The 12,106-nt window shown below is 46.5% G+C and overlaps 1 long non-coding RNA gene across 1 annotated transcript in view; it reads left to right on the top strand.

The window, feature by feature from the left end:
• The first annotated feature begins 6,852 nt into the window (after positions 1–6,852).
• The window catches only part of LOC110300772, a 10,688-nt gene continuing 5,434 nt past the window's right edge, over positions 6,853–12,106 (top strand). The window contains exon 1 of the long non-coding RNA XR_002378624.2: positions 6,853–6,981. This is a non-coding gene — a long non-coding RNA (uncharacterized LOC110300772). The remainder of the gene's footprint in view (positions 6,982–12,106) is intronic.

The raw sequence follows: 12,106 nt of genomic DNA on the forward strand, positions 1-12,106 counted from the left end.
GTGGGTCACCACTGCAGAGCTCCTTTTTCAGAGGGAACAGAAGGGTGAGAGTATGCACGAGTGTGGCAGGTCATGGGGTGAACAGCTCAAGGACATTGCAAATGGTAATTCCCCAGCCTCCACAGTGGCATTGCTTTAGACCCAACAGAATAAAGCTGGTGTAAGACTAGAGAACATGCTTTAAACAAACAAACAAACAAAACAACAAAAAAAAGCAAAACCCTGAAGGTTGACCAGATGGCTCAGTGGGTAAAGGTCCCTGCCACCAAGTCTGATGAATTAAGTTTAATCTCTATGAGCAGAATACATGGTAGAAGGAGAAGACCAGCTCCTGCAAGTTGTCCTCACATAATAAACATGTGGTAACTTTTGTTTTTAATATTACTGATAGAATAGACTTCAAATAACCAAGAGCTATGATGAGGAGGGTCTGCTTTGAGCCTCCAGCCCCACTGAGAACAGCGTCTGACAAAATGGTCTCAAAACGAAAGGGATTTGGACACACTAAGAATTCTGAAAAGTGGAGAAAGCAGGTAAGCAAAACATCTTTTAAAACAGTTAGACATTTATTTTTTAGTTAATTTTTATTTTAGTGCATGTCCGTTGTACAAAATGGATGTGGGTCTTATAATGACTTTTCCAATCCTATCTTGCACAATGACCATATCCTTCCCTCGTTATCTTTCTCCTCCCACTAACCTTTCTCTTCCCAAGTAGGCCCCATCATTGACTAGAATGGTTTTTGAGACACAGCCTACCTTGATGCAGAGAGTCAGGGGGGCCCTCTCTGTTTAAAGTATGATTCCAAACCAGCATCTTCAGCTGCCCTTGAGGTTTGGTCCAAGGCACACTCAGAGGTCTGCCCTCATCTATGCATAAGAATCTCCTTGGCAACAAAGTTCTCGGATTCAACACCTGAACCTGACAGACAGGTAGCACTGGCCTTCAGAACGCTTGCTAGTGTTTGACGAGCCTCCCCTTGTAAGAAGCCAGCCCACCTTCTGTAGAGGACCCTCATAACAAGGAAACTGAGGCACACTGGAGTTGCTCTTGAGCAGTGGTAGGAACGGCAGAAACTTGTTTTCTCATAGGCCTGGAAAAGGAGTCTGGTTAGTTTTGTCAACTTGAAACTAGTTAGAGTCATCTGGGAAGAGGAACCTCAACTGGAAAATTCCTCCATCAGATTGCCTGTAGGGTTTTTTTCTGAATGAATGATTGATGTGGAAGAGCCAACTGTGAGCAGTGCCATCCCTGGGCAGATAGTCCTGGGTGGTATAAGAAAGCAACATCCCTCTGTGACTATCACCTTGAGCTCCTGTCCTGAGTTTCCTCAGTGATGGGCTATGATGTGGATGTAGAACCCAAATAAACCCTTTCTTCTTCAAGTTTCTTCTGGCCAGAGTGTCTTAATATAGCAATATAAAGCAAGTTAAGACAAGGTGCCGGCAGATCCAGCTCTTTGAAGGGCTTTCTAATTGGATTATTGGTGGTTAACTTCTTGTAATGCCTTCTTGGGACTGTCCTCACATGCACCCATCAGGAGTGACAGAGCAAGCTCTGGTCTACCTCCATACACAAGTACTAGTCTGATCATTGAAGTACATCAGACCCATGTAACCTGTTCTATCATGCTTTAGAATAGAACTTTAATGTCTGTGAATATGTGTGTGTGTGTGTGTTTCTGTGTGTATGTGTTTGTAAAAGGACCCACAGAACCCAGACTAGTCTCAACCCTACTATATATCTGAGAAAGACTTTGAACTCCTGACCCTGTCTCCCAACTACTGGGATTACAGGCATGCACCACCATGCCTCACTCTGAACATGTGTATTTTAGGGCACACAAACATTCATTCCCTAGTGATGAAATAACAGACTTCAGAGAGTCAATTTTTCTGGCCTGTATTCCTTCCTTCAGATCTTATATTCTTGGTTAGTATAGCTTGAACACGCTAGATTACACATTTGCCATATGACTTTTACTGGGAAGATGGACTTACGAAGACATTCTGTTGGGGTCCAACTTGGTGAACCCCTGGTTTATTGGAGTTACTTACAGAAACATGGTGACTGAAGGGCAGCTATACTAAGGGGTCTCTACATCCCTCATCCATTGAGCCTCCCTTCCCCTTCTTCCCCCAGGAGGGAGTGCTAATGGACCCAATCTCACCAGGGTCTCATGAGCTCATCCCAGCTGCTCTGATTCAAGGTGGCAATGGTCATGCCCAGACCAGAGGGAACAACTACACAGCAATTTTATGCAAATGAAAGCATTCTAATATATATATATATATATATATATATATATATATATATATTGCATAGGTCTCTAAGGCCCCTCTATGCCACCATTTTTGATGGTCTGGCTCCATGGTCAGTAACACAGTAAGAATCCCTAGTCAGGAGAAGCAGTTTCAATCAAGGGTTCCAGAGTTGGAATGACATGGTTTAAACATGTTTTTAAGGACTCTCTTACCCAGGACATTTCCAAACTTGGTTTCCTCCTCTATAGAATGAAGTGGCTGGAGAGATAGTTTAACCAGTAGAGCAATTGCTGTGGAAACACTAGGACCTCAGTTCAATCCTCAGGAAGTCAGGGCAGGAACTCAGACAAGGCAGGAACCTGAGGGCAGGAGTTGATGCAGAGACCATGGAGGGGTGCTGCTTACTGGCTTGCTCTTCATGGCTTGCTCAGCCTGCTTTCTTAGAGAACTCAGGACCACCAGCCTAGGGATGGCACCACCCACAGTGGGCAGGGCTCTTCCCATCAATTGTTACTTAAGAAAATGTCCCATGTTGGATCTTATGGAGACATTTTCTCAACTGAGGCTCTCTCCTTTCAGATAACTCTAGTTTTCACCAAGTAAACACAAAACTAGCCAGCACAGCTTCTTTCTACAACTTCCTCTTACCTCCTTGAGATTAAAGGATGTCTTCTTAGCCAGGCATGTTGGTACATGTCATTAATTTCAGCACTCTAGATGCAGAAGCAGGTGGGTCTCTGTGAGTTTGAATACATCCACATACACAGAAGTGAGCTCCAAGCCAGCCAGAGCTGTGTAGTGAGACCCTGTCTCAAAACAAACAGAAATCGCATCCTTGAAGAATCTCAGGATGCAGCCAACACTGGGCATAGAAACTCCTGGATCGCTTGCCTCACCACTGGCCCAAGGAAATCCCCAAGGGTCCTGAAGTCCTGATAGAGCTTACAGTGAAAGGTGGGCCTTGAATTAGGAGGCCAGGAATCTTCCTATACCCTCTGGCCCCTCAGTACCCCACCGTAGGAAGCACTGATCTTCATTTGAACTTTGGGGGTTACCAACTGCCTACTCCTCCTGACGTGATTCTGCAACTCCTGAGCACACATACACGGTATCCTCCCGCTTCTGCTTCAAGAATACTGGAATTATTGGTGTTTGATGCTTGAACTACTGATTCCCATGCTTCCATTTCCTAAATGCTGGGATTACAGACATACGCTCCCATACCTCATTAATGCAGTGCCAGGGATGGAACTCAGGGCTTTGTGCAGGATACACAAGCATGTGGCCTCTGAGCCCCAGCCCCAACCCCCCAGCCCCAGCCCCAGCCTCCCCAGCCCCAGCAGTCCCAGCCCCTGCACCAGCCTCTCTTTTCAGCTCCTGTCAACCTATCTGTTTCAACCTGTGCCTTGAAACAAGCCCAGACATCTAGGAGTGAGTCACCTGTCCTTTCCCAGAATGGAATGGTGCATCTGTGTTAGTCATGTGACTCATGGTCTCAGAGGCTTCTGTCCTCCATGGCAGGGATGGGCAAGATGTACAGCTTGGTCTGTGACAGTGGGAGTGTGTGGTTCAAGCTCCCTGACATTGCAGTGGGCCAGGGAGGAGAACAGGACAGAGCCAAGGACCAAGGTGTAATTTCCAAAGGCCATCTCCTGGATGACAGCTTCTTCCAGCAAGTCCCCCAAGAACTGCTAGATGGGACCAAATCATCAAAGCATGATGGGAGAAGGAGCAGGTATTTTAGATTCAAACCATATTACGATTATTCCTGACTGTCCTGACTGTCCCTAGTGACATAAAAATCTGCTGTGCTCTGAGATGGCTCCCTGCTTTGTCAACTTGACTACATCTGGGATTAACTAAAACCCAAATAACTGGACGCACCTTTTAGGACGTTTTTGTTTTGTTTTTGGCTTCGTTTTTGGTTTTTGAGACAGGGTTCCTCCGTATAGCCCTGGCTGTCCTGGAACATGATCTGTAGACTAAGGTGACCTCACTTAGCACTCGGAGATTCACCTGTCTCTACTTCCCAAGTGCTGGGGCTAAAGATGTGTGCCACCAACACAGCTAAGGGATTTTTTTTTTCTTTATTAAATCATCCAACGTGGAAAAACGCGTTTCTAATCTGGATCTTTGAGGTGAGGAGATAAACCTTTCATCCATGTTTTTTGAGGTGCAACGGTCCATCTTTAACTGGAACCACACCTTCTGCTGGCAGCCTGTATACAGGACATAGATGAAGGAAGCTCTCGTCCTCTGTTTGCTTCTTCTCATCCTCCCTAGCAAATCAACTCCTTCACTGGCATTAACCACTTCTTCAGGATTCAGACGTATACCGAAGACCAGCTGAGACATCCAGCCTTGTGGACTGAACAGCTGCTGGATTCTTGGACTTCCCATGCATAGGCAGCCATTGTTGGATTAGCTGGACCACAGCCTATAAGTAATTCTAATAAATTCCATGTGTGTGTGTGTGTGTGTGTGTGTGTGTGTGTGTGTGTTCATTCTATAAGTTTTGTTACTCTAGAGAACCCTGACTAATACATCTTCCATCTATGGAAGACACATGTCCCTAAAGCCCTCCACTTCATCCCCTCCATATGCTATTCTTAAACCACGTTGAATGTCTTGGTCTGTTGAGAAGGAAAAGCCTTGGGTTCGGTTTCACTTCTAGTCAGTCACTCAGTTATCTCTTTCAGGAAGCTTCCCACGTCCCTCCCAAGCAAGAGCGGAAAATCCTCAATGTACTAATGTTCTCTCTTTCTCTCTCTCTCTCTCTTCCTTATTTCTAGATTTTGCTGAGTTCAAAGAGGGCTGAGGATATGTGTTATTAATTTCGTTATCCTTAACACTGAATTAGCTTAAGAACTAACTAGCATAGTAAAACAGGAAGGAAGAAAGAAGGGGAAGAAAGCCTAATGAAGGAGGGAAAAATCCAAGCATGATGGTGCATGTCTATAATCCCAGTACCCAGGAGTCTGAGGCAGAAGGATTAGGAGTTCAAAGTTAGCCACCACCCCACCACCCCCCCACACACATACACAGTGGAGAATGAAAATCCTGGGGACATGACAGCATACTGAGTCTAGTTTTGTAGGCTTCCCAATGGCTCTGAACAGTGTCTCTCAAATCCATTCTCCTCTGTGTTTGATCTTTCAGCTTCCCCTCCCTGGTATTAATATAAAAATAGGATGCATTTATATGTGCTAAGTCACCATGATAGCTTTTGGAGTCCTAGGCTGTCAGCAAGCTTGTAAATGTCTCTACTGACAGCAAGGCATAAAACCATCACCAAACACTGGTCTTTTTCCTGGTCACAGATACACGCTCTATTCCATGGACAAGGTCACTCACTTCTTGTGAACATAAGCTGTCCACTGCAGCCAAACACGTCCCCACACACACCTTCAAAGAAGAGAACCAAAAAGTTCCTAGCAATTAATTCCCCGATGAGATCACTACAGCTATCTCCACAAATGGAGAGGGACAGGGCCCAGAAAAATACAGAGAAGAACAAGAAAGCCAGATAGCCAAGCAGTTAACTGTGGTGTGTACATGCATACAAACTCCACAGTAAAACTCCCTAGCAATGTTTTGCTCAGATTAATGATTAAATGGCTGTGTGTATTTTGACTAGAAGCCAACAGCTGGGCAAGGTAAGAGGGAGACAGGGTGCCGAGGTCAGCCAGGAATGAGAATCAGTCAGGCCTCTGTGCAGATAACCCAGGGCTTTTCTAGTGGATTCCCTCCAGGGCTTCAACTTTGTTCTTTTGAGAAAGGTGGTTGTTTTGTTTTGTTTTGTTAAGTCCAGACTGACTTCAAACCCATGATCCTCCTGCATCAGCTTACAGTGCGGGGATAACAGTTGTGTGCACAACATCCAGCTAGCTTCTCAAAATGTTTAGCTCACCCTTTGACCCAGACCTGACGTTTGAACCAATGTTGGTTGTGTCTGGAGGGCAGAGTCTGGGGCTCTGAGGTCTGCTGCTGAGAGTCCTCTCCCCTCCGAGGAGCATTCCCATTCTTGACAGCCCACCCTCTCAACGGCACGTTTATTCCTCTTGATTCATTTTGTGCTCAGAAATGTCATCGCTGTGTGCAGAATCACGTGGGAGTCATCTGTTAGGGAGACTAGAGGCAAAGACAATCCAGTGCAGGCTCCTATTTAGACAATGCCAGATGTCCATCTTGTCTCAGAGACGTCTGGGGGAGCCCAGGAAGGAAGACGGACTCTGTGGTTTATGTAAACTGTCAGCTTGGCAAGACCTAGAGTCACCTACGTATGTATTTATGTATTTATTTATTGGCAAGACCTAGAGTCACCTATTTATTTATTTATTTATTTATTTATTTATTTATTTATTTATTTATTGAGACAGGGTTTCTCTGTGTAGCCCGACTGCCCTGAAATTGGCTATGTACACCAAGGTGTCAGACTCACAGACATCTGCCTGCCTCTGCCTTTGGTGCCCTGGGATTAAAGCCATGTGCCACCATGCCCAGCAATCTTAGTTACATCTGCTGTTGCTGTGATGAAACCTCAGGACCAAAGACAACTTACGCAAGGGAGAGTTGATTTTGGCTTTCGGTTCCAGAGGGCAAGAGTCCGTCACGTCACGGTGGGAAGCCATGGCAGCAAGCAGTAGGCATGTGGAGCAGGAACAGAGAGCTTACATCATCATTCAAAACCAGGAATCGGAGAGCAGAGTGGACATAGGTAAGTAAGGTTTTAAACTCTCAAAGCCCACCCCTAATGGCTTACTTCCCCGAAGTGAGACCATACTTCCTGAACTTCTTCAAACAGCTCTACCAACTGGGGACCAAGTATTCAAATACTAGAGCCTATGGTGTGTGTGTGTTGGGGGTGGAGGAGTTGGGGGGGGCAGATAGGGGTGACACATCTTATTAAAACCACCAGAGTCATCTTCGAGCCAAGTCCTCCGGGCACAGCTGTGCAGAGAGTTCTAGATTAGCTTACCTGAGGTGGGTGATGCACCTGGCGGCCAGAGTAAACAAGCACCCATCGGTCTCCAGACTGCAGATGCAACGTGACCAGCTAGCTGCCTTCCTCACGGTGGTGAACTGCCGGTTCAAGGCATGAACCAAAACAAACACTTCTCTCCTCAAGCAGCTCTTGTTGGTGTTTGGTCACAGCAAGGGGAAAGGTGACTAACACAGTCTCCTTCAGCGAAATGCACTCCACAGCAGGAAACCACACTCCTCAGATCAAAGGAGGGGTCCCTCTCTGAGCCTAGGCTTCTTCCCTTTCTGCCTATCCTTTCCCATCCACATTTAAATTAAAAAAAAAAAAAACATATATTTTTTTGATGCAGGGTCTTGGGTAACCTGGGCTAAGGACAACCTTTCTATATAGCACAGGGTGACCTTGAACTCCTGACCTTCCCGTCTGTAGCTCCCAGTTCCTGAGATCACAAGTGTGTGCTGCCACAGCTGCCCCCTTCTATCCTCTTTTACTGACCACCTTCGTGTTAGGTCCAAGAACAGGGAACACAGAACAACAACAACAAAAACTAGAGAGCGTGAAGCACTGGGTAGTAGAGCTAATGAATAACCAGCAAGTTCCATGGCCCGGCTTGTGCACCTGTATCTCAGGGCCTCGGTGGAGGAGGCTGCAGCCAGCAGCTCATTCAGCTAAATCAGTAATAACGTGGGTCTCAGAGCATCTTCACCACTGTGCTCTATAACAACAGAGGAGAAATATATCCTATTGTACATCTGAAATTTTTCATAATGAGAAAATGTCCTGAGCACAATGCCTCACATCTATAACCCCAGAACTTGGGAAGCTGAAGAACGGGGCAGCCTGGGCTATGTAGCGAGACTCTGCTCCAACAGACAAAACAACAATAACAAAAAGCAAGACAAAACCAAAATGAACCATTCTCTGTACTTGCAGCCGGCATACAAAGGCCTTTAATGAGCAAGACCTTCTACATGTTGATCAGCAGATAAAGGATTGCAGATTCTTGTCATAGGTGATGCTGAGTGACAATATGCATTGTTTCCTCCAGTCGCTATGGCAACACAGCCACACACACACACACACACATACAGACACACACACACACACAGACACACACACACGGGCTTTCCTTTACAGAACAGAAACTGAAGAGCCTGGTAAAGTGAAGAAGTTTATCCCAAGTCACGCTCTGGCAGCTAGCAGGGCCAGACCTAGTCAGGCTTTGATAGGGCTCTGTATTGCCTACTCTTAACTGGTACCCTCTGTTTATAGCTGCTCAGTAAGCCTTGAAAGTTAATGTCCAGTTAAATCCTTGTGACAGAGTCCATTGTGGTGAAGGGCAACCTGTCCACCTGCATACATAAACAAACATCATGAAGCCTTTCTGCTGAGGCAGGAAAAAGGGAGCTCTGGTGGTTGCTGAGGGGCAGGGGCAGGGGGTGGGGGTGGGGAGGCCTTGGGAGAGTGAGGGCAAGAATGTAGAAAGATCATGAAAGGAGGGAAGGAATGGGCTTTGCCCTGTGGACCGACAGTTGTCAGAGGCAAATGAAGTTGTGCAGCAGGTAGTTCTGCGCCAGCAGCAGACAGAAAGGCTTTTCTGACATAAGTAGGAAGGTTGTGTCTGCCAGGGCTGTTCCTCATGATGAAGTCACAGCTGACAGCCCTCAAGGTGTTTCTTCCCACCAGAGGCAGCAGGCACAGAGAAACAGCTCCACATTGCCACCACCAGTAGCCTGAGCAGTTCTCTTCATCTTCAGGAAACTAGTCTCAGGTAAAACGGAATCCTTGGTTCAGTGCAGAAGAGATTCTCGGGGTGGGCCTGTATGCAGCAGAGCTGTGCATTTGCTAAGAGCTGGGTAAGCACAGGCATTCGAGGAGACTAGGTACGCCTGATATCTCTGAGAGAGCCACTCTCCACTGTCTTCACTGTAGCTGTGAAGCCTGTTCTTGGTGTTGTTCAAACCTGTTACCTCTAAAGGGTTGCTAAGGAACCTAAATGGGGCCACAGGGTGGATCCTGAGGGCAGCAGGCAGGATGTCAGTGGATAAGGTAGAGGGGTTACAGGAAGGCAGGCTATCTCTACTGTCAGTGAAGTCATTGATCTGTTTCTAGAACACACCCAGGATAGCAAGGAGGCCTTACCAGGGTCTTCATAGTTATTGTCACAAGAACTATCCACATATGGAAGGACACTGTCTGTCTCGATGTTGGGACCGTCACAGAAAATCTTGACACTTGTGTGGAAATGCTGGCTTCTCTGTTTGTAAGGATCCAACCAGATTCCTCATGATGGAACCCTTTCCCTTCCCGTGTCCCCACAATTCTGTTTTCTTTTCTTCATCACCTTTGTCTTCTTTTAAAGACGGGGTCTCACTCTTGGTCTCTGGCTGACCTGGAGTCTACTATGTGCATCAGTCTTAAACTCAGAGAAATCCTCCTGCCTCTGCCTTCTAAGTACTGGTGTGTGTGTATGTGTGTGTATCTTATTACTTTTTAAAAGATTTATTTATTTTTATTTTATATGTATGGCTGTTTGCCTGCATGTATGTATGTTGTGTGTATCACATGCATGCCTGGTACCGGAAGAGGCCAGAAAAGGGCACTGGGTCCCCTGGAACTGCAGTTACAGACAGCTGTGACCCACCAAAGCCAGGTCCTCTGCAGGAGCAGGGAGTACTCTTAACTGCTGAGCTATCTCTCCAGTTCACCTTTCAGTGTCTTCTTCACGCGTGTTGTATATGCACCGATGGTTGTGCTGTGACATTTCCATGCATGTACACACTGCATTTCAATCATCTTCACCCCGTCACCTCTCTTTCCTTTCCTACTCATCCATGTTCCATGTCTTCCTACGCTGCCTCATTCCCATGTTGCTTAGTCAATGCCTCCTCATGTCTGAGGTCCTTTTACCGACCCATCATTCAGGAGACACAGTGAAATCTAAGAAAGTGGGCTGTGACGAGCTGTCCATACCATCTCTCCTGGCTTCCTTTACTACCTGAGCAGAGAGAGCAGAGGTGTGCCTCACCAGTTGGCTTGAGTTGGCCTCTGTTCTGGCCTCTTGATGAACCAGCCCTTGCACAGGGCCAACCTCAAGCCCCTGCCGGCTGGTAGGTTCACCCTGTAATCACCAGGGTCAAGCTGTGCTGTGCTATGTAAGAAGTGGAGAGATTGTGTAAGAGTCAGAAGGACATGAACACTCCCAGCAAGTCCCCCAGGGGCTGGGCATTAGAGCAGAAGTCACAGACAAGCTTGTCCTATGAGGACAGTGTTCTCTCACAAACCCTTTGGGATGTGGGCTGATCTGGTAAGTGTCATTCCTGGGCACTTGTGGAGCTGCTTGAGTGTCTCCTCATGCAGGACTAGATTCTTGCTTCTTTGAGCAACTGCTCACGCCACCACATTTCAAATATTTCCAGAAAACTCACTGGATTGCTACAATTACAGACCTCCCCCCAGTTGCTACAGCCCAGAGAGAGTCTATGGAAGCTGGTCTCAGGAGAGAAGAAGTACGGCTGTTGGCGGTGTACATAGTGTTTGTGGTCTCAGTACTAGGGAGGCAGAGGCAGGAGGATTGAGTATGAGGCCATCTACGGGCTACATGGATAGACGCTGTTTCAAAACGAGATAAGAAGTCAAATTCAACCATGACTCCCACTATATAGACTCCATCCTTACAGAGATAAAAGACAATTTCAACCGCAGGAAATATCAGCCATTTTATCAGTCCTAAAATAGAAAGTACTTCTTGGGGGAGGAGGGAAAGTATTTGCTAAAATAAGTGGCTTCAAGGGACATTTTTCATAAAGGTCTTTCCAGGCCCAAATGATACTTCCACCTACAATCTTTCTTGTCACTACATAGCTTTGACATGAGCTGCTAACATGTTCTTCTTTAAAAGTATCCACCCCTTGTCCCCAACTAAACTACCATCCTCCCTTAACTAACTCATCATCTTTCCCCCAACTAACCCACTGTCATGCCGACTAACCCACATTCTCCTGACTAACCCACCATCTTCCCAAACTAACCCTCCACCTTCCTTTGGTCTTCCTTCGTCTGCCTTCTCTGAGCAGCGAGACGCCCTCCTCCCCCATGATCAGTCTCTTTGGAAACACCTTTCGCTCCTCTCTTGCCTATACTAATTCTGGATACCTCTCAGCCTCCAGGATGGATGCAGACCGAATATGGCCCACAGGGCGCAGCCTATCTCTATCCTTCCTGCTTGGCTCAGACTTATCTGCTGCCGCACGCACTGTCACCAGACTTCCTTTAACTCTCTCTATTTGATCCCTGCAGTATCCGTCCTTGGCCTTTGGTAGCTGCTGTTCCTTCAGTGTAGAACTCTGTGGTTGCTAATCTTCATTGTCAACTTGGCTGGATTTAAAACCACCCATGGGAACACACCTCTAGGTGTGTCTGAGTGTGTTTTTCGTTTTCAGAGATGTTTAATTGAGGAAGGAAGACCCACCCTGAGTATGGGAGGCACCTTTTATGATCTGGGCTCCTGCCTTTTTTAGAAAGGTCCCACTGCAAAGACTTCTTCTCCAGTCCTTCAGTGTGGCCCTTACCCTCAAATAGTAAGTGGAGTGAACCTTCACTTCATTAAGCTGTTTGTGTAAGGATGGTGAAAACCGGGATAGGTGCAGAAACTGTGTCTTCAGTGCGGAAGCTGCTGCATCATCTTCAGTGCAGACTGTATCTTCAGTGCAGACTCTGTATCTATCTTCAGTGCAGATTCTGTATCTTCAATACACTGTATCTATCTTCAGTGCAGATTCTGTATCTTCAGTGCAGATTCTGTATCTTCAGTGCAGACTCTGTATCTATCTTCAGTGTAGACTGTATCTTCAGTGCA

This window comes from Mus caroli, chromosome 1 (assembly GCF_900094665.2).
Source record: "Mus caroli chromosome 1, CAROLI_EIJ_v1.1, whole genome shotgun sequence".
Classification (NCBI taxonomy): domain Eukaryota; kingdom Metazoa; phylum Chordata; class Mammalia; order Rodentia; family Muridae; genus Mus; species Mus caroli.